This window comes from Vicugna pacos, chromosome 3, assembly GCF_048564905.1.
Source record: "Vicugna pacos chromosome 3, VicPac4, whole genome shotgun sequence".
Classification (NCBI taxonomy): domain Eukaryota; kingdom Metazoa; phylum Chordata; class Mammalia; order Artiodactyla; family Camelidae; genus Vicugna; species Vicugna pacos.
This window is the reverse complement of record NC_132989.1, coordinates 10311264-10338761: the sequence shown is the minus strand read 5'-3', so window position 1 is coordinate 10338761 and position 27498 is coordinate 10311264. Positions and strand designations below refer to the sequence as shown.

Sequence of the window (27498 nt, the reverse complement as noted above, 5' to 3'; positions counted from 1 at the left end):
TAGTTTCATGTCCTAACCCACCATCCTTCTTTGTCCTTGGTAAGTTGAGGGATGTGATTGGGTATAAATGTTTACAGTTGACCCAGAACATTCTGTGATGGTGAAAATCTAGAGAGACATTTCAGGAAATTTTATGATGTCTGGCCTTCTCAGAGCATACAGAGGACCTCCGGTGAGATGTATGCTTGGCCATAAAAGTATTCTGGGATGTAAGATTTCTCCTCTACTCTCAGGGCCTCCAGCTGGGACTGACATAAGAGATAAACAAGAGAAAAGCATACATATTTTATTTAATAAATTTTCCATATACACGGGGGTTTTCAGAAGAAAAATGAAAATTCAGAGAAGCAGGTAGGGTCCAAAGCTTACATACTAGATTGGACAAAGAGTAGTAAATTTTGGAAACGTGACAAAACAAAGGGGTTTGGCCTAGAGCAGTTAATTATAGAAAAATACCTGGAGAGAAATGGTTTGCTTAACAATGTGTTTGTACAGATCTCTCCTGGCTTCCACTTCTGGTCTCCAGTGACTTGAATACCTTCCTTACTTCTGGTACAGGGAGGGCACCTTTCACCTGGGAGTTTTATCTCCTGCTTTTAGGGAGAAAAAAGACAGTCAGAATGCCTGTCTTGTGTCTGCTATTTCTCAAGTGCCTTTAACTCAAAATGATCCATGTGCCAAGGTGGCAGATTTTAGGATGACATGCTCTGAAGCTCTGCAATTTCCAACGTTCGAAGGTGCATTTTGTTCACAATTCACATACACAGGCCATTTCGTTTCTTTAATTTCTGTCAGAATATGGTAGTAAGTCAATGAGGCATCATGTAATTCATGACGTCTTAGAATTGAGGAGCTATGGTGGTTTTAATTAGGGCTGTGGTGGTTAGTTAACTAGGGTCCATGGTGGTGGTGGTTCTAACAGAGGAAGTGGCATCTACTGGACCCTGAAGGGTGGTTGTTCCTTTGTCAGATGGTGGCCGATGTAGACGGGTATTCTGGGAAGAGAGAACAGCATAAGAAGACCCCAACAAAGAGGGCGAGTCTGGGGCTTTTGAGGCCTTGTGAAATGTTTTAGATCATGAAGACAGGTTTTATAGATGGGATGGGCGATAAATTTGAAACCCTAGTTGTCTTATTTTGTATTGGCTGAGAATTGAAAGCTAAGAGCATTTATTTTCGTTGGATACTGGAATAACTGAAGGGTTTCACTGAAGAGTTTAAGTCTTACTACACTGAATTTTCAGCAGTAAGTAACAAGTGATAAGATCAGTAGGGTAGTTCCGGCAGTGGCCTAGCAAGAGATGATGAGCATTTGATCTAGAAACTGTAACAGAGAGAAGTGGGAAAAGGGGAAATAAAGTGACCTTCCAAAAACATGCATGTAGGTGGTTTTGGGGGAAAAAGAGGTAAAAGGTGAATCAAGAGTTTCCACCTTGGGGACTGAAGAGATGATAGAGTCATTTATTGAGAGTAAACACAGGAAGAGAAGCAGACTTAAGATCTTACAGCATGGGATGAAAAAGACAGAGGTAAACTATATGTACCCAAACTTACAGGTGCCCTACGTGGAAAAGAATTAGATAATAAGAAATTCTGGGGAATTTCTTGGGACAGGGATTTGAACTAAAGACATGGACACGTTCTTTATTTTATTTTGTCATTCAAAATTTGGGGGGTCTCCTCTGTGCAAGGTTTCATTCTCAGTGCTAAAGATACACAGATGAAAACGATACAGTTCCTACCCTCAGAGAAGTCACAGTTTAGGGGAGGAACTCCATGAACTCATCCAAATCCCATGTCTAGATGGGTGTGATTAAAGTACTATCATTAAAGTATGATGAGAGTCCCATGGCAGACCCTGTTCATGCCCCGCCTTGCCTGCTCAGCTCTTGACATTCCTGGGCATGCCGACCCCACCACTTCCAACTTCCAGCACCTACCTCTTCCTGAGAACTTTCTCGGGCAGGGGGAACCCTCTGAAAGTGTCAGGGAGTTACCACCACCTCCTCAACAGGTAACACTCAACCCATGACTGTGAGGAGTTGGGAGATAAATAGTAACCTTGCCTCTCAGTTGGGGTAATGATGAGGCGTACTCTGCCCTGCATCACATGTTTACCATTGAGATTGAGCCCTAGTTGTCCACTGCATTAACTTGCTGGTAAAGTCCCTCTAAATGGACTTTGTTCGCTTTGTGTCTCCCTTTGCTCTTCCACTGATGCTTCTGGAAACCTCTGCTCACGGGAACTACATACATGCACGTGAATCCTTGGCTCAAAGGCTGCTTCTGCAATAGCTTTTAAACACATCCACAAGCTCTTTGACATGCCTCCCATCCACAGATGGGATCTAGGTCCCCACCCATTGAATCTGGTGAAGTTTTGACCTGTAGAATGTTCTAGAAGTAATGCTGTGTGACTTTTGAGCCTGGGTCAGAAATAGCGACTTACCTTTTCTCTTGTTCACTGACATTTGCTGCCGGAGTTCTGAGCTACTGTGTGAGGAGTGCTGGAGAGGGCACAATGAGAGGCCACACAACGCATCCTGAGACTCTATGTACTTACAGTGAGATGCCGAGCGAGCCTGTGCCCTTGATGTCATTCTAGCCCAGGTGCAAGGCATGTGAGTGAGGAAGCCTCCTGGGGACTTCAGGCCCCAGGATTTGAGTCACCCTTAGCCGTTCAAGTCTTCTTAGCTGGATTTCCAGGCAGAGACCAGTTTCTCTGTGCCCTGCCTGAATTCCCAGCCCACAGCATTCATGAAAATAATAAAATGGTTGTTTAACACCACTGGGTTTGGGGGTCATAACACGGCTATTGACTTAAGATAGTACTTTCATGAAGGAAGCATCACGAACATCTATGAGATGCTTGGAAATAGGGGTACGAATTACTCCATCAAGGGAAAGAGTGCAGCTCAATTATTTTCTCCCATGCAGAGGTGATGTCTTTTACCTAAAAATGTGTATATTCTGTATACAGCCTGTCTCCCATCATAGGACCCGTCTCAATTGATATTATCTGGAAACAATGGCTTTCAGGAAGTTACATGGTCTGAATTAGACCAATAAATTACAAAAGAACTACCAAGGGGCCAGTGGCTAATAGGTTTTCAATAGCTTTCCCATTTTAAAGGTATTTTCTTGTACTTTATCATTAGTGATCTACATACACTTGGTTAGAAATTTCTTCTATATAGCACAAAGAGCTATATTCAATATCTTTTACTAACCTTTAATGAAAAAGAATATGAAAATGAATATATGTATGTATATACATGACTGGGACATTGTGCTGTACACCAGAAATTGACACATTGTAACTGACTGTACTTCAATTAAAAAAAAAGAAAAAAATACATGGGACCTGAAAAAAGACATTACAGCAGAGATTCTGCCTGAGTGAAGCCCTAGGTTCTATCTAGTTTGAACATGAGGTGAAGGGGAGAGGAGGTTTCTCAGGTGATTGGAAATGATTTCTGCGTTGGATGTGATGTCTGTCGTATCCAATCACCTGGTGCCTGTTTAGGATTAGACATATGACAGCAGGTGGAAGTGTGCCTTTTGATCCTGAAATGGCAACAGACCCTCACGTCTGCAGTTTCATTTGACAAATTTGGCAGGAGGGAAGAGGTCTGGAACCAGAAGCATCTGCCACTGAGTTGGGAGAGCTGAAATAAATGCTTTTATGAAAGCCTTTTCCTTCCATTGCCACCCAGTGAGCTTACTGTGGACACAAGATTAGATCCAAGTATGTTTATCAATATTAGGATCCTGGGATCATCTGTCTATGACTCATTGGTGTTTCTGAGATTCAGTTTGAATCTGTTCAGTTGACTTCAATTCAAGAGACATTTACATGGCTACCGGGCGTTAGGTGCATGTGTGTCTGTACTGGGGCCTTGGAGGAAACCTGAGTAAAGTGTAGTTCTTGCCTTCAGGACGGTCATTCTCCCTCCTGTCATTGGACAGCTGCCTCATCACCAGGTGAGAGGCCTTCCCCAACCTGGATGGACTACAGTTCCATGAAAAATAAAAAAGGAAAACAGTTTCAGTACAGAAGGAAATGATGTCACTATTAAATACTGTGGTGAGCAAGCTGTTTTTAAAAGCAATGGAAAAATTCACAGAGGGAAGAGGTGATAGTTTGTATACAGGTGAACAAAAGCTGCTGTAGGTCATAAATAATCTAAAGCAAAACAGAAATGACAGTTTGAGGACAATATTTGTGAGAAATAATTTGGTTAACATTCTAATCATGAGAAGAAGTCTTACCAATCAGCTAAAAAAAAATACTAATGGGTAGAGAATATGAATGAATAATTCACCAAAGGTACAAATGACTAATAGAAGTATGAATAAATGAAAAGAGTTAAAGAGATGTCCCATTTTACCTATCAGGTCTACTGAGATTTGTTGGAAGCAATAATATGCATTGGGGTGAAAGCGTGGTGAGGTGCACTGCCAGTAGGAACAGTATTTCTGCACCACTTCTGAAAGCAAATTGACAATCTGTGTCAAGACACTAAAAGAACTCAGAAGCTTTTTGGTTCATCAGTAGCACTTCTACAGAGCTGTTCTAAAGACAAAAGCGATGAACTCAAAGGTTTATGAAAAGAATAATTCTCAAAATGAGGTTGATTATAAAAGTAATATGAAAACAATCTAAATGCCTCCCAAAGGGTGTGGCTGAATACATTTGTATACATGCATAGCATGTAGCAATTGGTAAAAGTTAAATGTATAAAGGATATTTGATGACGTGGAAAAACTCTTGTCAGAATGCTGATGAGCAAAACAGAGAGAAACAAAATATTAACAGTTTGTTCCCAATTTTTACAAATGTTTACAAAACATGTATTTGTAAACACTACAAAACAAATATGCCAAAAATGTGAAAATGTCTGCCACTGCTGAGCGGTGAGACATTGGGTGATATTTACTTTCTTCCGTTGAACTCTGGGATGTCCTACGTCTGTACAATGAACATTGAATTTGTTTCTGTTGCTGCACAAGGTACCACATATTTAAGATCTTAAAACAAGATCACGTGTTACCTCCCGGTTTCTGCAGGTCAGAAGCCTGAGGTTGGTTTATTTGGATTACCTGCTCAGGGACACAAGGCTGAAAGGGGGTAGGAGGTGAGCTGAGGTGAATTCTCATCTGGAGTATAGGGTTTTTGTTCAAGCTCACTTAGGTTGTTGGCACAATTCCGTTGCTGTGATTCTAGGGCTGAGGTCCCTGCTTTCTTGCTGGTTGTCAACCAGGGACCACTCTTAGCTCCAGAGGCTGCCCGCGGTTCTTTCCCACGTGACCCCATAGGCAGGTCTCAACGTGGATGTTCGCTTTCTTCCAGATGAGCCTGAGGGTGTGAGTGTCCTCTTCTGTGACCAGCTGCAGAAAACTGCTTTTAAAGGGCTCTCTGATTAGGTCTGGCCCACCTGGACAATCCCCTCGGGAAATGTCCACTACTTTGGGAACTTAATTACCCCTTCCAAATCCTTTTGTAGCGGTACCTAGATTAGCATTTGGGTCAATAACCGGGAGAATATACATGAACACCAGGGGTTTGGAATCCTGGGGGCCAGCTTAGAATTCTGCTTACCACAGCACGTGTTAGCAGGTGAAGCTTTGGGGGAAAACACCAGACTGCTTGGATTTTAGTTCTTCCTCCAACTGATCAACAGAGTTGGGGCAAGTTACTTAACCTCTCTGAGCTTTAGCGATCTTTAAGGTGGGAGAATAACAGTAATCATAGTAGTAATTATCTCAAAGAATAATTGTAAAATTTGTCACATATTTAAATGTACTAATATTTTATTACTTAATTTGGCATGAAGTCTGGTTTTCAGGATCAGGATCAGAAAATACAAAAGCAAAATTAAGAAGCCCACAAAAACTAGTTCGGCAGAAGACAGTCTGACCAACCGTAAGAAAGAACTTCAGATTTTTCTCCTTACCATTCTCCTTTTTAAGTCAACAGCTAGGAGCCTGTTTATTCCCTGCCTCTGTGCAGTACTGGCCTTCAGCAAAGTGAAGTAACTGAGCATCCCTCTGGCTCTCCAAACCCTTTTCTTGATGTTCTGCTTCCCTCTCCAGTAAAGAAGAGCGCTTTGTGCTTCTCCATAGCTGGGAAACCTTGTTAAAACGCAAATGTTACCGTAAAAAGAGAGGCCACGCACGGTAGTTCAACACGGCTTGTGTTATTTTGAAAATTCTGTAATGGGAGCCCAAAAGAAAGAGGTGATACCCTGGTGAACTACCAACCCTTCTAGAGATAATAAGATGGAGAAAGTCACGAAAACATTCGTTTCTTGAGAAAAAAAATCTGAGAGATAGAAAGAATAATAGAATCTCACTTCTAGAAAGACCCTGAGTCCCGGTAGCCACAGGGTACTACAGTCCCTGCAAAAAGTTGCTCACTGCCTCACTTGGATTTATTTCTGGTCATTGGAGAGTTTTGTTTGTCTGTGGAAGCTCCTGCTTCTCTTCTTGGCAGTCCCACGTGGCAAGTTCAAGCCCGCTTCTCCAGGTCAGCCGTTGGGTGCTCGACAGCGTGGAAAAGGAGATGGAGAAATGCCAAAAACAAACCATGCTACTTTTGAGCCCAGCCCACCCTCTTTGCATTCTGAGCTGTTTCTACTCCCTGCCACCCAACCCTTCATCTTCTGCCCACCTCCCTGGCTGCTATCTCACCTCCCTGTGTGAGAAGAAAATGACTGCAAGCAGGTCACATCTGCTTTCAGGTTTCCCAAAAGGTGCTACATGTGAGGAGGGCCAGGTTACTGGATGCTGGGTTGAACCTTTCCTTCAACTGGAGCTAAAGGAATCATGGAAGCATGTGGCCAGCTGAATGAGGCCAGGTTCTCTGGCAGATTTCCGTGGATTTTATCGACCTGGTATTTTTTAACCCAGAGTGTGTGTTGAGTGAACACCTTTGAATGGACTGAAACAATACCAACTCCTCAAGATGAGTGTGCTAATATTTTGAATTATCTCACAGTTATTCTCTCATTGTGGATTGATAATACAGGTATTTCGAGTATGAGTTGGGTTAAAAAAAAGAATAATGTCCTATAAAATTATAGCAGTATATATATTTTTCATATTTATTATGCATTAGGCACTGTGCTAGGTGCTTTACAAACACAATCTCATTTAATCCCCATCAGACCATAAGCTAATTGGGGCAGAGACAAAGCCTTTGCTGCGTGTTGTGGTATTGGTGTCTAGCAGAGTGGCTGGCATGTGGCAGTGGATAATGTCTGTGAATTACTTCGACATAGATTTATTTAAGGAGTAACGTCTCTGTGCTAGAGCAACCCGTCAAAGAGGCACTAGATGCTAATGCCCAGTGCCAGGCATTTAGCAGTGTATAAAACACACAGAAATCCTGGTCCTCATGGAAAGTAGTCTTTAAGAAGAAAGATTGGATTCAGGTTTAAATTCTGTTTCTGCCACTTACTGGCCATGTGACTTTGGGCAGTTCTTTCCTGTCTCTGGGACTCTGTTTTCTCACCTGTAAAATGGACATGATCCTAGTAGGATCTGGGTCTTAGAGTGTCTGGAAGATAACAGAGCAATGCCTGGCCCATGGTGTGTTCTCAGAACATGGCTACCATTATTTTTATAACAGTCATTCTATAAGAATTTGTTGAACGAATGGATGAGTAATTTTTCCCTCCACTCGGTTAGATAGGAAGTATATTCTTTCTTTCGTAAATAAGGAATCTGAACTTGAGAGGGGTTAAGTTCTTTGCCGAAGGTCACTCTTCTGGTGAGAAGCAGCATTGTGATTTCTATCCAAGTCCATATGACTCCAAATTCCATTCCCTGCCACACTATTGCTGCTGCTGTGTTCCTATTAATGGTGAATGCCGACAAGGAACATAAACACATAGGATGGAATTCCTGAGAGCAACTCAGGCAAGAGGGTAAATGCCGAGCTGTTTCCCAGTAAGAATGGGGTAAGTGAGGTTAAAAAAAAAAAAAACAGTATTATAAAACTCTACCAGAGTCCAGCTGCCAATGTGGGAGTATTACCCAGTCTAGCTGTTAAGTGCTGTTGTGTGCCAGTTGGAAGTGGGCTGCATTTTCTTCATGTGACAGCTGGTCGTGGTAGCAAGGAATGCCTCGAAGTTGGCAGCACAATTTAGCCCAGAAACTGTTTGACTTGATCACAAATATGCAGCTGAAAAACTACAACCAGAGAGATGGAGAACTCAGAACAGAGTCTGACAAGCAGGCAAAGGAGAAATGACTCTTTATTATTCTATTTCAATAATTAAAGAGGCTGCACTTGGCTACAGATCTCCAATTTAGTAATGTATGTTTCCAAACACATTATTTGATGAGGTGTACATTCACTGATCTACTGATGTTGCTTTTGATCAGCTGGAGACCTTGTCCTTGCAGGACTTGTAAAATGGTTCCATTCAAGGTACAATTAATACAGAAGTAACAGTGAGTCTTGTTCAGGTTTTCTTTAGACTCATCTCCAGTGCCACCTCTTCCAGGACAACTTCTTTGACTTATTCATTCATTTGTTCATTCATTCAGTTATTTATACAGTTTAATAGATATTTACTGAGTAGTACTATATAAAATGGTAGAGAGCTTGACAAAGCCCTTGCTCTTATGGGATTTGCATTCTATAGGGGAGACAGACAATAATTCGCAAACCAACAAGTGAGTAATTAAAATAGTTCCTGACTGTGATCATATCTATGAAGGATAGGATATGTCAGATGCTTCTCTGAAATGGCATTTGAGCTGAAGCCTGAATGCTGGGAAGGGATGTTCATGAACAGAACTGAGGAAAGAAACATTGTGGGCCAAGGGAAAGGCTAGTTTAAGGGTCCTAAAGAAAAGAAAGGAGATCTTTGTGCCTATATCTCACAAAGTTGGGGAGGAGGGGCAGAAATGAGGATAGAGTTTGACAGGGCCCAAATCATCTTGGAACTTACGGGACTTGGATTTCCTTCTAGGTGCAGTGGTAAGTCCTCAGGACATTAAGCATGGGGATGGAGTGATCTATTTTTTTTTTTTATATTCTTAAAAGTACTCTGTAGAGTGAATAATAGATTGTTGTAGCCATAGTGATCAATGGAATGGAATTGAAGGTCCAGAAATAATCCTTGTATTTGTAGTCAATCTTTAGCAAGGATGCCAGGACACTCAAATCGGGGAATGAAGAGTCTTTTCAACAAATGGTACTGGGACAACTGACTAGCCATATAAAAAAATGAAATTAGATCCCTGTCTATATCATAAACAAAAATAAACTCAAATGGCTCAAAGCCTAAATATTAGAGCTAAAAGTATAAAACACTTAGAAGAAAACGGATGGGTAAATTCTGATCTTGGATTTTCTTATTATGACACCTAAAACATGTATAATAAAAGACAAATTGGATCAATTTGGCTTCATCAAAATTAAAAACTTTTGTTCATTGAAGGGCATAATCAAGGAAATGAGTGGACACACCACAGAATGGGAGAAAATATTTGCACATCATATATCTAATAAGGGACTTGTATCCAGAATATATAAAGAAGTCTTACAACTCTATAATATAAAGGCAAATAACCCAACTTAAAAACGGGCAATAGGCTCGAACAGACATTTCTCCAAAGAAGATGCAAGAATGGCCAGTAAGTACTTGAAAAGACGCTCATCATCATCAGCCATCTAGGAAAGGCAACCACAAACCACAGTGAGATACTATGTCACACCCACTAGAACACTAGAATAGTTATAATAAAAAGAAGTTAGGTAATAACAAGTGTTGGCTAGGTTGTGGGGCAGTTGGAGCCCTCATATACTGCTGCTGAGCATGTAAATTGGTGCAGTCACTTTGGAAGAGAGTCTGGCAGTTCCTCAAATGTTAAAGGTGGACTTACCCTGTATTTCAGGAATCCCACTTCTAGGTATGTGTCCACAAGAAATGAAAACATATGTCCACACAAATGTTATACAGTATTTTTCTTAATAGTCAAAAAGTAGATTCAACCCAAATGCCCATCATCTGATGAATGGATACATAAAATGAGATACATGTATACAATGATTTATTATTTGATAATAAAGATAAATGTAATGCTGACGCATACTAAAACGTGTATGAACATTGAAAACATTCAGTGAAAGAAACCAATCACAAAGACTGCCTATTGTTTGATTATATGTATATGGCATGTTCAAAATAGGCAAACGTATAGAGACAGAAGGTAGATTAATGGTTGCCTAGGGCTGAAGGGTTAGGAGTTTAGGGGATTACGTTTATGACGAGAGCGTTTTCTTTTTTGCATAATGAAAATGTTCTAAAATTGATGGAGGTGGTGGAGCAGCACTCTGTGAATATAATGAAGCCATTTAATTGTACTCTTTAAATGGATGAATTGTCTCGTATGTGAATTATATGTCAATGAAACTGATTTTTTAAAATCATAGATAGGAAGGCAAGATTAGAGATAAGTAAATTAATTAGGAGGCTGCTGCTGTTGTTCAAGTGGGAGGTGGCAGGGGCTTGAACAAGGGTAATCTGGTCACCCCACCTATTAATGTCAGGTCAGGCCAAAGTAAATATCTTCTTCTTTATTCTCGTTTGTCTATCTCTGTCATTAAAACTTCTCACATTGCAATGAAATGATCTATATAGCTATCTGTCTCCCCTACTACATGTAAACTTCCAATGAAGGACTTCATTCTTATCTCGTTTTAGTTCTCTGTACATCAAATGTCTGTATACACTAGGAACTGAATAAATGTGCAGTGAATTGATCTGGGTCAGCAGTTGATGGCATTAAAGATGTCTCAGATGTCTCTAGAAGGTATAAAACTGAGTGCAATTAAAAATGTATCCATTACTCTCATTTTCTTTCATCCTCATCTTTATCTAGAATTGATTGCAGAGAGTTTACCCGAAGGAGAAAATAATACACAAAAAGAAAGTTTTAGCGGTCAGAGTAGAAGGAAGTCAAAGAAATAAAACTTTCCTTATTTGCAGACAACATGCTTGTCTAGGTAGAAAATCCCAAAGAATTTGTAAAAACAATGCTCAGAATAATCGAATTTAATGAGATTATGGAATATGAGGTGAATCCACAAAAATCAATTGTATTTCTATACACTCGCCATGTACAACCTGAAATCAAGAAATTTAAGTGATACCATTTACAAGTACTTTAAAATGGAATACATATGTATAAATATAAAAAACCATGTATAGGATCCAAAAATGTAGGTGAAAGATCTTAATAAACATAGGCAGACCATGTTCATGTTTTGGAGGACTCAACATCATAAAGATGTCAGTTTTTTACAAGTTCATCTATAGATTTAATGCAACTCTAATGAAAATCCCAGTGGGGTTTAACAGATATAGACAAGCTGATTCTAAAATTTATATGGAAAGGCCAAGAACTAGAAAAGCTGAAACAGTTTTGAAAAAGACAAAGTTGAGATTATACCACCAGACTTTAAGACCTCCTCCCTATAAAGGGTCAGTAATCAGGACAGTGTGGTAGTGGAGAAGAGATGTGTGGAGATTGTTGGGAGAGACTAGAGCTCTGAAAGAGACCAACCCACACTCCTATGGATGACTGGGTTGGTTTAGTAACAGGTTTCTTGTGGTATAGTTTACATACTATAAAACCCATTCGTTTAAAGTATGTAATTCAGTGGTTTCTGGAGTGTTGACAGAATAGAGCGACCATAATACTAATATTATTTTTGAAAACTTTCATCACTCAAAAAGAAACCTTGCACCCATTAGAAGTATTACCCATTCCCCAGATTACCAGGGCAATTAATTTTTTACAAAGCTGCAAAAGCAATTCAATGCAGGAATGACCGTCCTTTCAACAAATGGTGTTGGAACAATATATAATAAAAGTGAACCTTATACAATAATTAAATCAAAACCCACCATCAATCTAAACATAAAATGTAAAGAAAAACATTTACATAATTTTTTTTTATTTTGGAGAGAGTTAATCAGGTTTGTTTATTTATTTTTAATGGAGGTACTGGAGATTGAACCCAGGACCTCATGCATACTAAGCACATGCTACCACTGAGCTATACTCTCCCCCAAAAAACATTTACATAAAAACACACAAAAAATTTTCAGAACCTGGAGTTAATCAAAGAGTCTTTAGCTCCCACACCAAAAGTACAATCCATAAAAGAAAAAAAATGAGTAAGCTGTACCTTATCAAAATTCAAAACTTTTTGCTCTGTTAAAGATGCTGTTAAGAAGATTGGGAGAAAGCATTTGCAAAACACATATCTGACCAAAGCCTTGTATCCAGACTTTAAAAACTCTCATAACTCAACAATAAATAAAACCAAACAATTGAAAAAAATAACATTTTGCAATGGGCAGAAGACTTAAACCTTACCAAAGAGATTATATAGGTGGTAAATAAATATATGAAAAGATGTTCAATATTATTCATTGAGGAAATAGAAATTAGTACTCCAGTGTGATAAAGAATGACACACCTGTTAGAATAATTAAAATTAAAATACTGGAACTATCAAATGATGACAAGAGTGCAGAGCGACCAGAATACTCCTCCATCGCCTGTAGGAATGAAAAATGTTCAGCCACTTTGGGAGACAGTTTGGCAGTTTCTTCAAATCATATGACCCGTCAGTTCCTCCACTGAGTATTTACTCTGGAGAAGTGAAACTTATGCAAAGACCCATCCATGAATGTTTATGGCAACTTTATTCATAATTGCTCCAAATTGTAAATAGTCTCAAGCCCTTCAGTGACTGAAAGGTTAAACCGACTGTCCCACCTTCACACAGTGGAATACAATGCAGCAATAAAAGAAACAAACTATCGATAAATGCAGCAGTTTGGATGATTCTCAAAGGCACTGTGCTAACTGAAAGAAGCCAGGCTCCCAAGGTTACATACTGCATGATTCCATTTACATGACAGTCTTAAAGAGACAAATCTACAGGGAAGAAGAAGAGAATGACTGTTGCCAGGGCTTAGGATAAGGGACAAGGTGTGACGAAAAACAGATAGCTTGACTACAAAAGGAGCTTTGACGGTAATTAAACTGTTCTGTATTTTTACTGTTGTGGTTACAAGAATTTATACATGTGTTAAAATTCCTAAAATTTTACACAGAAAAAGTCAATTTTCCTGTAAATTATTTTAAAAAATACAAAAATAATGCAGCTTTCCTGAACCTCAAGATCTCTGGAGACAGACTCACCTGACATTTAGTCTAGCTCTGCTCCTCATAACCTGGGCGAATTTGGGGTTAATGCTTAACCTCAGTATTCTCATCTGTAAAGTGGGGATACTAACTACCTGTCACCTGGTAGAGAAAGTTAAACGAGATAGTACCTGCAAGACACTTAGCATGGTGCTTGGTGTGTGGTAAGATCTCAGTAAAGTTCAGCTAGTGTTTTTGCTATTATTTCTATGCCTTCTACTTCTTATTGTAGAGAATAATGCCAGTGATAAAAATTTGTCATATTTTAACCACTAAAATACTAATGTTGGGACATTTTGAGAAGTAGTAACATGGTTGGCAGCTCTGTGATATTTTATCTGAAATTGCATCCCAGGGCCAGGCAGGCTCCCCAGTGCGCTCAGCAATCAGAGGCCACTGTTCTACAATACCCCAGTGTGACTGATTTAGCTCCATCTAGAATCTCTGAGCCTACTGTTCCCTTGTTGGTTAACCTTGGAAGAAAGTTCAACATAATAGATTAAGAGAAAGCCTTTTGAGAGGTCCTGTGCATCTTGACTCTGAGATGGTTTCCAAAACCTAATATGAATTACCATTGCTACTCTGTGTGTGTGTGTGTGTGTGTGTGTGTGTGTCTGTGTGTCTGTGTACAAATGGCAGTCTTCCAAACTCCTCTGCCAGTATCTCACAGCCACAGAAGGCTGGGTTTTAAGCATTTGGAATTCCACTTCTTATCTTCCGGCAATTGGCATTGAGAGCCCAGGACAGCTTCATATGTAAGTGCCTGATGTCACTGATAATCTATAACTGATAGAGCCCAGATGCCTGACTGAGCATGTCCAGTCACTTAAGTTAATAGAGAAGCTTCATCATGTGCCTGTAATCTTTGGCATCTGACTTGCAGTCCTGTTCTCCCCCGACTCCTGAGCTGGCAAACTCCCTTCCACCTACAGTCTCCCAGGCTGGAGCATCTTTCCAGGAGGCAGCAGAGGGTCAACTTCTGGGCCATCTTGTTATCTTCTAATCAACTCTAATAGCCCTGCATGCTTGCCACTTGAGAATTGTATTAAATAGAGCTTCCTGGTGTGTATGTTAGGATTTGTTTAGGCACAAATCCTGTGATGGCCAGGCTGGGAAGATGCAGTGCTAGCTACACAGAAGGAAGTTGCACAGCCCTGGACAAATCTGTCGTTTCTCTCTGGCCTCAGTTTTCACAACTGTAAATGGAAAGGACTGGATCCAATGGTGTCTAATGTCTCCATCACTTTTTTTTTAAACTTTTTTAAATGTCTCCATCACTTTTAACATTTCAGGATTCTAGTTCAATAACAAAGTTGTGTTGTGATTAAAAAAATCCTTGAAATCTAAAACACATTGATCCACATTCTTCATTTTTTTCTTCTTCTTCAAAATAATGATCACATCTAAATTGAGTTAGGAATACTATAATCTTTGTTGTGTGATTCAGTGTGGCTACAAAGAACTTAGTTCTTGAGCTGTCAATAAATTAACATGGGTTCGTGGTTATCTTCAATTCAGATTTGACACAGGCGTGAAGGAAGAGCTTGGAGAACCACATTTTTCGCATCAGGAGTGACTGAAGAGGCATTAGGTTAGTTCAAGTGCATGTATTCTGTACTGGGAGGTGGTGGGGGAGGAGGTAGTGATGATGACTGAAGGGTTAGGAGAGAAGGAAGGGGATTATTAACCTCATGTGACAGAACAGTCACAATTAGGCAACCCCTTCCCCGTCTTGCTTCACCGGAACGTGTTAGCTATTCACCTTCCAAATCCACTCCTGAACCAGAAGGATGTGCAGACACAGACAACATCTTTAAATTAGAAAGGAGCGGCTAAATGGCCTTGCTGTTGTTTCAGGAGAATACAGATACCTACATGTACCGCTCCCGGTACCAGGGCCTCCAGGAGGGAGTTGGGATGATAAGGATAAAGCCTGTGCTGGCCGACTAGGTCCAGGGCATTTTTTTCAGAGCCAGTGGTTTAGAATTCCACATTCACGAATGTAGACTCTTCCCAACAGTGAGATAAATCCTTGCCTTCACCACACTCCTCGGTGGAGACAGCTAGAGGACCAGCAGAATATAAGGAACTCCAGGTTTTTTTGTTGGAAGGCAGGAGGTTGGGTCTTGACTTTGTTATTTACCAGTTGTATGACCCAAAGGAAGTAGTTTTAACCTCTGTAATTCATTCCTTTATTATTTGGTTGAGTGAGGATGTATTGAATTCCTGCAATGCTGTCCACTGGGCTAAGTATCAGGATTACAATGAGACATCCTTCTTGCTTTTTATCAATTTCAGAAACTCAGTTACTGCCAGTAATACTTGATATATGTGTCAGGCCATATGCATTTTACATAAATTATGATAGTAAATTCTCACAATACTCCAAAGAGTTATTATCACCACTTTTCAGATAAGAAAACTGAGGCTCACATAGGTCGCTTACTCAGAGTCATGCAGCAAGTGATAGAAATAGGACATTTGGTCCCAAGCCTTAAAGTTTAACCATCTTATCCACTGTACCTCTTGATTTACTGATCTGAAAACGTAGGTAATGTTACTGAACTAAATTTATTTCATAAGGTTTAGTGGAAATTTTTAGTAAACTCGAATGTGTCATTAAATGTATTCAGTGATTATAATAGGTCAACTGAATGGTGGAGGAGAAATAGCCCAGGGATGGATACTTCCCTGCTCTACATTTAATAAATTGTGGAGCATGGGCAAGTCACTGCAGCAATCTGAGTCTTCATTGCATCAGGTGACCAGATGAAGGGAATTATGGCCACCCTGTCTTTCTTGAAGATTGTTGTAAGAATCAAAAAAAAGCTGGGGATGTGAAATGTTGTGTATGAATTAAGGGCTGTGAGAATTTAAGATCTTTGTCAATATAGTGTGAACATTTAAGTTGCGATGGGCAAGAGGGACACTCCCATGGAGTCTCAAGATAGTCCCTGTATTTATTAATTCTGAGCATCTGAATCTTGACTTCCAAAGAAGTGAAGTTGAACAGAAAGAGCAATGGCGTAGTTGTCTCACAAAACATTAGAGTTGCCACGTGACTTATAAACTTTGGAATGTGTTCAAAGATAGTTTCCAGGTCCTACCCTCCAGATACTCTGGTTTGTTGGCTCTAGGCTGGCTCATAGGAGTCTATGCTTAAATTAATACTGATTCGGGGAAAACGACTGCACGTTGTGAATCTTCCGTCTTGTTCAAGACACACCCTTTACAGATGGAACATGGGGATGCCTGGCTTCTAGGAAACACTTCCTAAAATGAATTCCCTTTCTTGCAAAGGAATTTGTTAATTCAACAAGTATTTATTGAGTACGTGCTATGAGCCAAGACGTGTTCCTCATGCTGGGGGTACAGCAGTGCACACGCTTGCCCTGGTGGAACTGACATTCCCTTGGGGGAAGATGGATGGCAAAGTGTTAAGTACATGAATACATGGCACAGTGGGTCTGGTGTGCAGGAAAGACAGATCCATGAAAGGAAATTCAGCAGGATAAGGGGATAGAGAGTTACAGGTGGGGCCAGCCTTCTTCATAAAGTGATGTTTGAATAGAAACATGAAGGAAATGAAAGGGGTCCTCCAGGTAACTGAGGCTAATTTCAGCGAGGGGAAATAGATACAAAAGCCTGAGGCCCAAGTGTGCTTGGCATATTCAGAGGACAGGACTGAGGCCATGCCCTAATGCACAGGAAGTCAGGCGTACACACCGTTCTAACTCTTAAAAACGAAAATCTGCACCTGCTCCCAGCTCCCAATTTCTTAACCTGGCATTCAGAGCCCTTTTCAGTCTGGCTGTAATCTTCGATCTTTTTTCAATTTTTCTTTTTAACGCACATTCAGGTCCAACGGACCTCCTCTGGCTTTGCTTGCCCTCCCTCCCTTGGGCCTCCCCTGCCCTTGGGGCTCCCTGACTCCCTCTAAAGCAATGGTTCTCAACTGTGGGTTATTTTGCCCCCAAAGTGAATCTGGCAATGTCTTTAAACTTTTGAAGTTGTCGTAGTTGGAGAGTTCTACTGGTCATTTAGTGGGTAGAGGCCAGGTATAATGCTAAATGCCCTATAATGCACAAGAGAGCCCATGCAACAAAGAATTGTTTGGGCCAACATGTCAATAATACCAAGACTTGAGAGACCCTGCTCTAAGGCCTCTTTATTCTTCAAAGATGGGGCCTCTTTTATGCAGCTTCTGGAAGTCCCTTACCCCAGCCCTACAGGATTCTCTCTCTGAAATATGTGGACCTTATATACTGCCTTTTATCATCATATCCATCCTGACATGATTACGTGCACAAGTTTTGGAATTATACAGCACAGATTTCATTCTCATCCTATCTCTGTGATCTTAGGTACATTATTTAACTTTTCCAACGTACCTTTTCCTTATCTGTAAAACAGGACAAGTGTGTTGTTGGGAGGATTAAATGTGTTAAGTGTGTGTAAATCCCTTAACCACAGTGCCTGATACAGGGCCTAATAAACCTTAGTTAGTATGATAATAACCATTATTTAATTTCCTTAACTGGTTGCATGACCCTTGGAACCAGCAATTCGATGTTGTGCTTAGATCCCTTATGCTTTCTTGTATCTCCAGGGCCAGATGAGTTAGAGTTGTTTACCGAATTTTTCTTGGTAATTGTAAGCTTTGAGTAAGTGTTGGGTATATATTCCCAAACAATGGGCTCCAAAGCTGGGAGCACAGGCTAAGTGCATCACCTTTTGAGAAAATAAACTGCTCACTTAGGTCAGTGAATAAACTATTCCAGCTCACCGAATGCTGATGATTGATCCAGGACAAATCCATCACTAGGGCTGCACCTGAGTTTCTGGGGATAGCTTTCCTCTCTTCTGTGTTAAGATAAGAAAGATAGAAAAAGAAATAGTCAGAAAAGAATTTAAGCGCAGGCTCAACCCGATAAGAAGGAGGATTGTGTGGGGGCACTGACAGAGGAAGCAGGGAAGAGAAGTGATAAATGGTCTTAGGACTGAGGGAGAGCTGTTCAGTTAGAGGGTGCAATCCTGTATGTGCCCTTTAAAAAAAAATAGTCTGCTGGTATGATTTCAGTGGACTCTTGGTTGAATGTGTCTCTTTCCCTCCCAGCCCTCCTTCTGAGTAACTTGCTGATTTTCCAACTTGTAATCTAGAAATCAAAGCTGTGAAACAAGACAAGTGGAGGCTAAGATACTTGTATAAGCAAATGCATGTTACTTCACTGCCACCTAATTTATCTTTTAAGTAAGTCAAGATATTTAGCCCTGGACCTCGCTTAAACTGAGGGAGACTTACAAAGCTCCAGACAGAAGCAGAGATCTGAGAGTCTCCCCTTCCTAACCCTAACACCAGGCTTCTGAGAGGCATCAGGACTTTTTTTTTTCTTACAGGCTGACACAGGGTCTAGAGGGGATGCTGGAGACAGAGAAAGTCCTCTGTCGGTGGACGGATGCTCCAACTGCAGCCAGTTTTTTTTTTTTTTTCCCAGTTCTGAAAACATCTTTCTCTTCTTACTTTGGGATCTTCCACTGGCTTCTCGGCCCCCTCGCTTCTTCTGTCCAAAGCCTGCTCACCCTTCATTCACAACTTGAGCATCTCTTTCTCGGGGAGGTCCTCCCTCACTGCCCTTGCCCAAGCTGTTTTCCTCTCATTCAGTTCCACAGCACCCCTCCCTTCTCCTCCCTCACACTTACCACAGTTGTAATAGGTATAAATCCTCCCTACCTTGAAAACTCTGAGCAGAGACGTGACCCAAGACTGTCTTATTCGCCAGTCAGTTTTCTGTGCTCACAACAGTGCCTGGAATGTGATAGTCTCACACTGAACGTTCATTGAATGGGTCGATGAAGTAGAAGTTGTAAGTCCTGGATTTAAGCTCATCTCTGTCCTTGACCTGCTGTGTGATCTTGAGCAAATGTTTTCTTCTGTAAAAATAGTTCGCAGCTCCAAACCTTTTATGTGCACGATTCTACTTAGTCCTCACGACCACACAAGAGGTGAGTACTGTTTGTTGTCCGTATCCTGTAGATGAGAAAACTAAGACTCAGAGGGTTAAATATTGGGTCCGAGTTTATGCAGTGTTCAAATCACCGTGCCCTAGTGGTCCTTCTGTTTCCCTACGTATGATGTGAGAGTGTGATGCTAGGTAACTTCTGAGATCCTGCCTAAGTCCTACTTTTTGTAAGCTCGAAATCCTAATATTAAACTGGCACTAGTAAGGTAGAGTGACTGGGAGGGGGGGATGGCTATTGGAAGATTAGTTTAAAAATGATACATGATATTTGTCCTTGTCTGACTTATTTCACTAAGTATGATCATCTCTAGGTCTATCCATGTTGTTGCAAATGGCATTATTTCATTCTTCTGTATGGCTGAGTAGTATTCCATTGTATTTATATACCATATCTTCTTTATCAATTCATCTGTCGATGGATGTTTAGGTTGCTTCCATGTGTTTGTTGGCTGTTGTAAATGAGAGAGGTGATTAGGGAGACACTGACCCTGGCTTATTAACAACAAGGGAAAGACAGTGCCAGGCTGTGAAAAAACAAGTTGTTTCTCTTATCCTGCACCTGTCTCCTTAATTCCAAGAACATAGTCATACAACAGGACGATTTATGTCCCACAACTGCTGCCTTGATCACAAGGACACACCCCAGTATCTCTTCCTCTGTTCTCTTTTTTCCTGCCGAAGTTTCTGTTTTAGGGCTGAGCTTTATGGGAGGAGAGAGCCCGGAACAGAAGATGATTGGCACTACTAGAATAAAGATGACGAGGGCAGAGCCTTCTAATAAAAGACCCGGTGTCCAGATCGAGGGGCTGGAGCTGTCTTGACCGGCTACCTGGCTGACAGCTCCCTGTTGAGTGTTTCCTTTTTTTCCTCTCTCTGAGCAGTAAAGCAGTAAAGTAAAGGAATATCTATCGAGAATTCCTTCTCAGTTGGCAGGCAAGAACCCACTCATCTGAGGTGAGGGGCTTGTCCACCTATTTGGTGGGCTTGCCCACACATTTTTTGGCTTTCCAGTTTGGGGGTTTTCTATCCACTGACATAAATAGTGCTGCTATGAATATTGGAGTGCATGCATCTTTTCTAAGAGGAGTTTTCTCTGGATATATGCCCAGAAATGAGATTGCTGGTTATAGGGAAGTCGGTTTTTAGTTTTTTAAGGAATCTCCATAATGTTTTCCATAGTGGCTGCAAATTACATTTGAATGTGTGTGTGTGTATATAATATGTGTAACTGAATCACGATGCTATACACCAGAAAGTAACACAACATTGTAAATCAACTATACTTCAATTTAGAAAAATGATTATAATGATCTTGGTCTGGGGACATGAGGGCCAGGGGACAGGGAAAGAAGGTCCACTCATCAAGTGACATGTCTTTTCTTGTTCCAACTCACCCAACAATTTGAACGACTCCAGTGAGCTTTAGCAGCCGGCATAGCACTTACTTGACAAGATTTGACAAAGATCTGGCAGCTGTCAATAGTTTGCCAAAAGCTAAATGATGCAGGCTGAATGCAGCATATCATTTATAGTCGCTTGCTCTCTCATGCCCCTTCTTCCCACACTTGTATTTTTTTTCTATCTTCCTTTTCTCTGGAATTTCTTGCTTTTTGACAGTGAAGCAAATGAGCTTTGTGCCATGAAGAATGGAAGTACAGCTCCTGTGCCTTTCTCTGCTCGCTGCCTCTGTTGTGTCGTGCATGGCTTCCTGAGTAATTGGAGACACTAGGTGTGAGGTGAGGGACGTACAGAGTCTAGCCCTCCTGATGGTCTCCATCTGGCTTTGGAGAAGTTTGGATTCAGAGATAGGGTCGTAAGCAAGGACAGGAATGATATTAAGGGGCAAGGTGACAATGAGCCACTAGGAAAATAGGCAGGCAGGACTTCCCTTAGATTTTTCGGGCTGTCATCACTGGCGAAGGGGGAAGTAGATGCTGACCGAGCTGCTGATGCTGTGGATTCTGTCTCAGCTCCGTCACCGACCCCTGTGACCTTGGGGAATTTACTCTTCTAGGCTCAGTGCTTCTCTGTCTCTCCAGAGGAGATAATGGAGCATCACGGTGATCCAGAGGCTTAATTATTGTTTGCAGAAGAAGACATGGATATCTTTAGATGAATGGCACAGTCAAGGTGCTGTCCAAAATAGTATCATTTTGCTTGTTAGTTAGCAAGATGGCTGATACCTGTCACTGCGTATTGGGTCTGTCTTAATGGAGGAGTCACTGTAGAGAGAGGAAGGAAGAAATACGAGGCTGGAGAATGGCCATTCCATGGATTTTTTTGGTCCAATTGACCATGCTTCAAATTTCTTTTTATTCTGAGTGTTAGCTACTATGGCCAATTAAAGATGACCACAAATTCTTTGATTCTCTTCCTGGTGAGAAAAGAAATTTGTTTCCGCTTTCCTGAACCTGGGCTGGCCTGTGATGACATCACCACTGGGGTGTGGTGGAAGTGATACAAAGCAAGTCTGGTCTTTAAGAGGATTGACCGTATTTCCCTTCATCTCCAGGGGCCCTGGACCACCATGTAATCATTGCGGCTACCCTGTTGTCCAGGTGTGCACATCCTGTGATTCTGTGGAGAGTGGTCACCAAGGTGACAAACAGTGAGCCTCCATGGGTCTTCTGGGACCTCTGACCAGACCAACTGCCAACTAAATGCCCCTGAGCAATCCAGGTGATGTCACATACAGCATGAGAGTCATCCACCTGAGCCCTGCTCAGAGTTCTGTTCCACAAAATCATGATCCATAGTGAGGACAGTGGGTAACATGGGTGTGGAGATCTGGAGGAGTTACCATTTATTGCCTGCCCGCTGTGAACCCACTGCAAGGCCTCATTTAATTTTTATTTTAATTCCAAAACTTAGATATAATTACTCTAGTTTTACAGGTGAGGGAATTAATTCCTAGAAGAAGCAACAACAGAGAAAGCTCTTGGATTTGCATCCAGGTGTGTATGAGGCCAGAGCACCTGGTCCTTTCCAGGATGGCACCTACCCCCCCGGCACCTCTCTTGACAGCTGGTCCCGGTACACGAGGCACTGACTTTAATACTTTGTTATTTTGGGCTGAGTCCCACCCAAATTCCATTCTTATGCAAACACAGGAGGACATGTTGTCATTCAGGGCTCAGTAATATGAATAAGCTCTCTGATCTTTGCTTCTGGATTACTCTTTACAAGAGCAAGATGTGATCATCTCTAATAAAAACCACCAACATTTATTGAGCAACCCACTGCTCTCTCCTCCTTTCTCATTTAGAATCTTCATCTTAACCTATGAGAGAGATACTGTTATCCCCCCTCCTTTCACAGATTTGGTCCAGGCTTCCCTACCTGGCTTATCCGGAGCCTAGACTGGATACACAAGGATCCTGTTCTGACAGAGTCTCAAGATAGGTGTTTCCATGAGTTCCCTGCATAACCAGCTGTGTGTGGACCCCATTGGTCTAAGCCAGCTCAGGAGGAGGCGCTGACGTTAGTGGTTCCTGGGTAGGTTGTTGTTCATGCTACCCAGATCGGTCATTTGCTTCCCCTGTGCCCAAGTTGGCCACACCCTAAGAAGCACGGTGCTCCAAATCAGAGGCTCTCCTCCTGGTGTGGAGCACCAATTCCCTCTAGAGTATCTCCCCTCTAGCCAATTCCTAAATAGGTCACAGTGGATGTGAAGAGGGTGGCTGGCGCATGCCGACCCTTGCTCGCTGGACACAAATGAATCTGAGCTCACGCACTTACTCTTGGTGAACAGTGTTACCTGCAAAGGGTCTCAGAGCTAAAGGGACAGTAAGGCATGATTTGTCCAGCCCCTCCCTTAATTTGAGGTAAGTCAACTCTGATTCATAATCTCTTACGGGTGTTTTCTAGGCCTCCTCAACCCCTACCCTCTCTCTTGCTCATTGCTCTTTAATTCTCTTTTTTGGTGGTGTCTTTGCCTGGTTTTGGTATCAGGGTGATGGTGGCTTCATAGAATGAGTTTGGGAGTATTCCCTCCTTTTCAGTCATCTGGAAGAGTTTGAGAAGGACTGGTATGAGTTCTTTGTATGTTTGGTAGAATTCCCTGGTGAAGCCATCCAGTCCTGGACTTTTATTTGTAGGGAGGTTTTTTATTGCTAATTCAATTTCATTTCTAGTGATTGGTTTGTTCAAGTGGTCAGTTTCTTCTTGATTCAGTCTTGGTGGACTGTATGTTTCCAGAAGCTTGTCCATCTCCTCTAGGTTACCCATTTTGGTTCCATATAGTTTTTCATAATATGCTTGTATGATATTCTGTATTTCTATATTATTTGTTGTAATTTCTCCATTTTCCTTTCTTATTTTGCTTATTTGTGCTCTCTCTTTTTTTCGTCTTTGTGAGTTTGGCCAGAGGTTTGTCGATTTTATTTACTCTTTCAAAACACCAGCTTTCGTGCGCTTCTCCGACTGTCGGTGACAGCCATGTATGGGCCCGACACTCCAGCACCACCCATTTTCAGGGCTAGTTGATTCCGTGGGTGAGTTGTTTCACACTCCTCAGCAGATTCCTACTTCTACGGCTACCGTCCTGCTGCTCATTGCTCTTTAAAATGCTGGTCCTTCCCTCTCTTTCTCCAAGAGCTTTCCTTCCAGCCTTTGCACTTGCTGTTCCTTCTCCCTGGAAGACTCTTCCTCTGGATCTTCCCGTTTTTGACTCCTCTTCTTTTGTAGTCACTTACACAGCACTTGCCTTGTCATTGTCCTTAACCCTTTACATATATTAACTCATTTAATCCCCATGATCATCTGAGGAAACTGAGGCACAGAGAGGTTAATCAATTCCCCAAGGTCACACAGGTGGCAAGTGATAAAGCCAGGCTTTGAAGCCGTAGACTGTCTGGCTCCAGAGGCCATGCTCTCACCTGATTCAACGCCGTCTCTCTTTCCTGGCGTTAAGGCCTAATTCAAGGTCACATGGCACTGTTTGATATTCCCCACAGATCACTGAATTTTCCGCATTTGCTGATTTCTTCATTGCTGGGCCCCTCCTCAGGGCGTGCGCCCTGTAAGTGCAAGAGTTTGAGTTGTCCTGTCTGTCACCACATTTCTAGTGCATTTGTCGAGTGAATGATTAGGTTAGAGACCCGGTTGAGTAACTGGGTGGCGAAAAGGTGACTGAGCAGGATGGTAGCCCAGCTCCAACCTGATCTCTCCATTGTTTCCCTCTCCTCCTTATTTTATCAGTTTTGACTTTTGTTCTTTCCTAACGAAGCGGCCCCTTTGAGTAGGAAGAACACACAGCTAGCCAGAGCAGATCTAGCTAGAGTCTGGTTTTCACCAGCTGCTGGCAGCGAGACCCTGCGTGGGTCATGTAGCTGTTCAGAGTCTGTTTTCTTTCCTGAAAATTGGAGGAAATTCCCTTTCTCCTTACAGAGCTGGTTTCACAGGGCTGTAGTAGTAGCCACAGCTAATGTGAATCGATCCCACCTCTGTGCCCAACCATGCTCAGTCGGTGACCCAGATTGTCTCATTTAGAGCTTCTTAAAACTCTGTAGTGGGGTGGGATGGGTTTAGCTCAGCAGTAGAGCACATGCTTAGTATGCATGAAGTCCTGAGTTCAATCCCCAGTACCTCCATTAAAAGAAAAACTATATTCAATTTTTTATAATGAGCTGTAATGAAAAAATAATCTGAAAATATACATATATATATAACTGAATTGCTTTGCTGTCCACCTGAAACTAACATTGTAAACTGAAAAATTAAGAATTAAAAAAAACTCCATAGGGTAAGTAGAGTGATAGCCCCATTTTACAGGTGAAGACACTGAGGCCCAGAGCAGTTGGATATCTTGTCCATGTAAAAATCATACTTTGAACCCACACAGTCTGATTCCAAAATCTGTGCTGTTAACCACGATAAAAAACTCATGTAAAATGCTATGAAAAATGTCAGTGATTATCATTGTTGAAGGTCCTTAACAATGTGGAATTGGTGATTACCTCTTGGGGCTAAACCTATAGCCAAAGCAGCACTGTGTTTGGTCTGCTCTGGGTCGCAGTGAGCATCTGGTAACAGATGTTCTTTAGCCTGGCAGGGGGCTGACAGGTTGGCTGGGTGGGCAGACACTAGGCAGAAGGAAAGGAAAAAAAAAAGAAAACCAAAATGAAGGTTAAACCATCTGAAGATTTCCTAGAGCAAATGTCTCCCTTTCCTACCGAACATTAGCTGGCATTTAAGGAAAATTATATAACCATGCAACTTCTATATAGAAAACGGGCTTATAGCTGGTGCTGTATGTTCCATATCTTTTTAAAAACCAGAGCAATACGTTGGTAGAATAAACAGTTGTACTTGAGCACGTAGAAGTTGAGGTAGATGTTAAAACACCCATGTCCTGTGGTGTGTACCAGTAGGAGACATTAGAATCATTTTTACTGATTATAGTAATACACGGTGCCATTGAAATGAACAGCTTCGCTTGTTAAAAAAAAAAACCATGAGTATTATTAGCTTCTTTGGATGACAGTAGTTCCTCATACATTTTTAATGTTTTAATCTGCAAAACTCATTGACGTTTCGTGTTGGAAGTGCATGGCGCGCTGTGTTACGGGGCAGCCATTTAGGGACTAGAGCAGGTGAAGGTGGTGAGCAAAGAGGATGAGGGGCAGGGAGGGTGAAAGCACTGATTCGGTTCCAGCCAGGCTGAACAAGCATTTCAGATCTCAGCTCTCTGCTCATAAATACGGTACATTAGGAGGAACTGAAAACTAACATTTGTATAACATGCTATAGTTTTCACAGGCTTTTGCATACTTTCTTTCACTTGACCTTGGAGTTTATTATCCCCGTTACAAATGGTGAAATTGACAAGCAGGATAGACATGTAACCTGCCTGAGATCATCTCATTAGGTCCTGGAAGGTCCCGGTTCTGACTATAAAATTTTTTTTGATGTATTACATTTTGCTCTCTCTGCATAATACTATTTGGTCTTACTCCATGACAGGCAGTAGAAACAAAAGACTTGGCCTGTGAATCCAGTGATATTGCTGGTGGCCTTCATATCAGCTCAGCTAACAGAAATAATACAGTTTCTCTCTCCAGAATGGTATTTAACACTCTTGGATATTTGTTCACTCATTCATTTGTTCATACATTCTACCAATATGTATTTAATATCTATCATGTGCTAAATGTCTTGTTAAGCATCAGTTACTGTATTAGAATCAAGATAATCAATAAAGCTGTGATCATTTTGAAAATGAAGGTAAAGTAGCGCTATCTAATGTAAATTGGTGCATACTTTTTTGGGAGGCAATTTAAAAGTACCTTAGAATGCTGAATGCACAAGTTCTTAAGCCCAGAAATTTCACTTCTTGCTGTCTATCATAGAAAAATACTGGCATGTACACACAAAGAATCACATGTGAATACAAAGAGACATGTACAAGTGTAGACACTGCAACATTATTTATTATAGCAAAAGCAAAGCAACCCAAATGTTCCATAGGAGTCTGCTTAACTAATCTGTTATAATAAATATAAGTGGAAGAATACTATGCAAGGAATTTTAAAATCAGGTAAATCTGCATGAAGTGTCATATCAAGATTTCCAAAGCTTATTGTGTTATGAAAAGAGAAAAATACTTACAGTAGATATAATTGGTGTTTTTAAAAATCAGGGAAGCAATAATGTCTAGCTATATATTTATCTATCTGTCAGTCAAGAGATACATATAAATACATGGAGGGTCAGAAACACACACCTTAACATGGTTTGGAAAATTACACTCCATACAAATGTTACCCATAGGTCGTGGGGGGAAGGATTGGAGGGTTAAGATGAACGTAACAGATTAAGGTTCTGCTTTATCTGTACTATTTGAATAGTTTTACTCATGGAACTAAAATTAAAAACTATCTCATCTCATGTGTTAAAGTGAAGAATACATTTCTCAGAGGTGATGGATGAACCTAAGCTCTGCATCTTGCTCAGTTTGGCTGCTATAACAAAGTACCATAGACCAGTGGCTTATAAACAGCAGAATGTATTTCTCACAGTTCTGGGATTAGGCTGTTCTTTAGAAATATGGAAGGTAAATAATGGAAGAAACATCTAAGAGATTTGCAAGTGGCTACTTGTAAGGAGCTGGAATTGGAGGAGAGAAGGGGGAGAGCAGGCGACAGCTCTTTTTACACGTAAGCCTTGTAGTATTCTTCACTTTCTAAACCACATCGAATACTACTTTGATAAAAAATTTTAAAAATACATTTTATAAAAG

The 27498-nt window shown here is 41.1% G+C and overlaps 1 protein-coding gene across 4 annotated transcripts in view; it reads left to right on the top strand.

The window, feature by feature from the left end:
- Positions 1-27498, top strand: part of SGCD (sarcoglycan delta) — a 1022496-nt gene that overhangs the window by 114928 nt on the left and 880070 nt on the right. Inside the window, exon 5 of one of the 4 annotated variants that reach the window (XM_072953973.1) lies at positions 14758-14830. The exons of the other annotated variants lie outside the window; for them this stretch is intronic. The gene's annotated coding sequence lies outside the window, so the exon portion shown is untranslated. The remainder of the gene's footprint in view (positions 1-14757; positions 14831-27498) is intronic. 4 annotated transcript variants of the gene reach the window in all.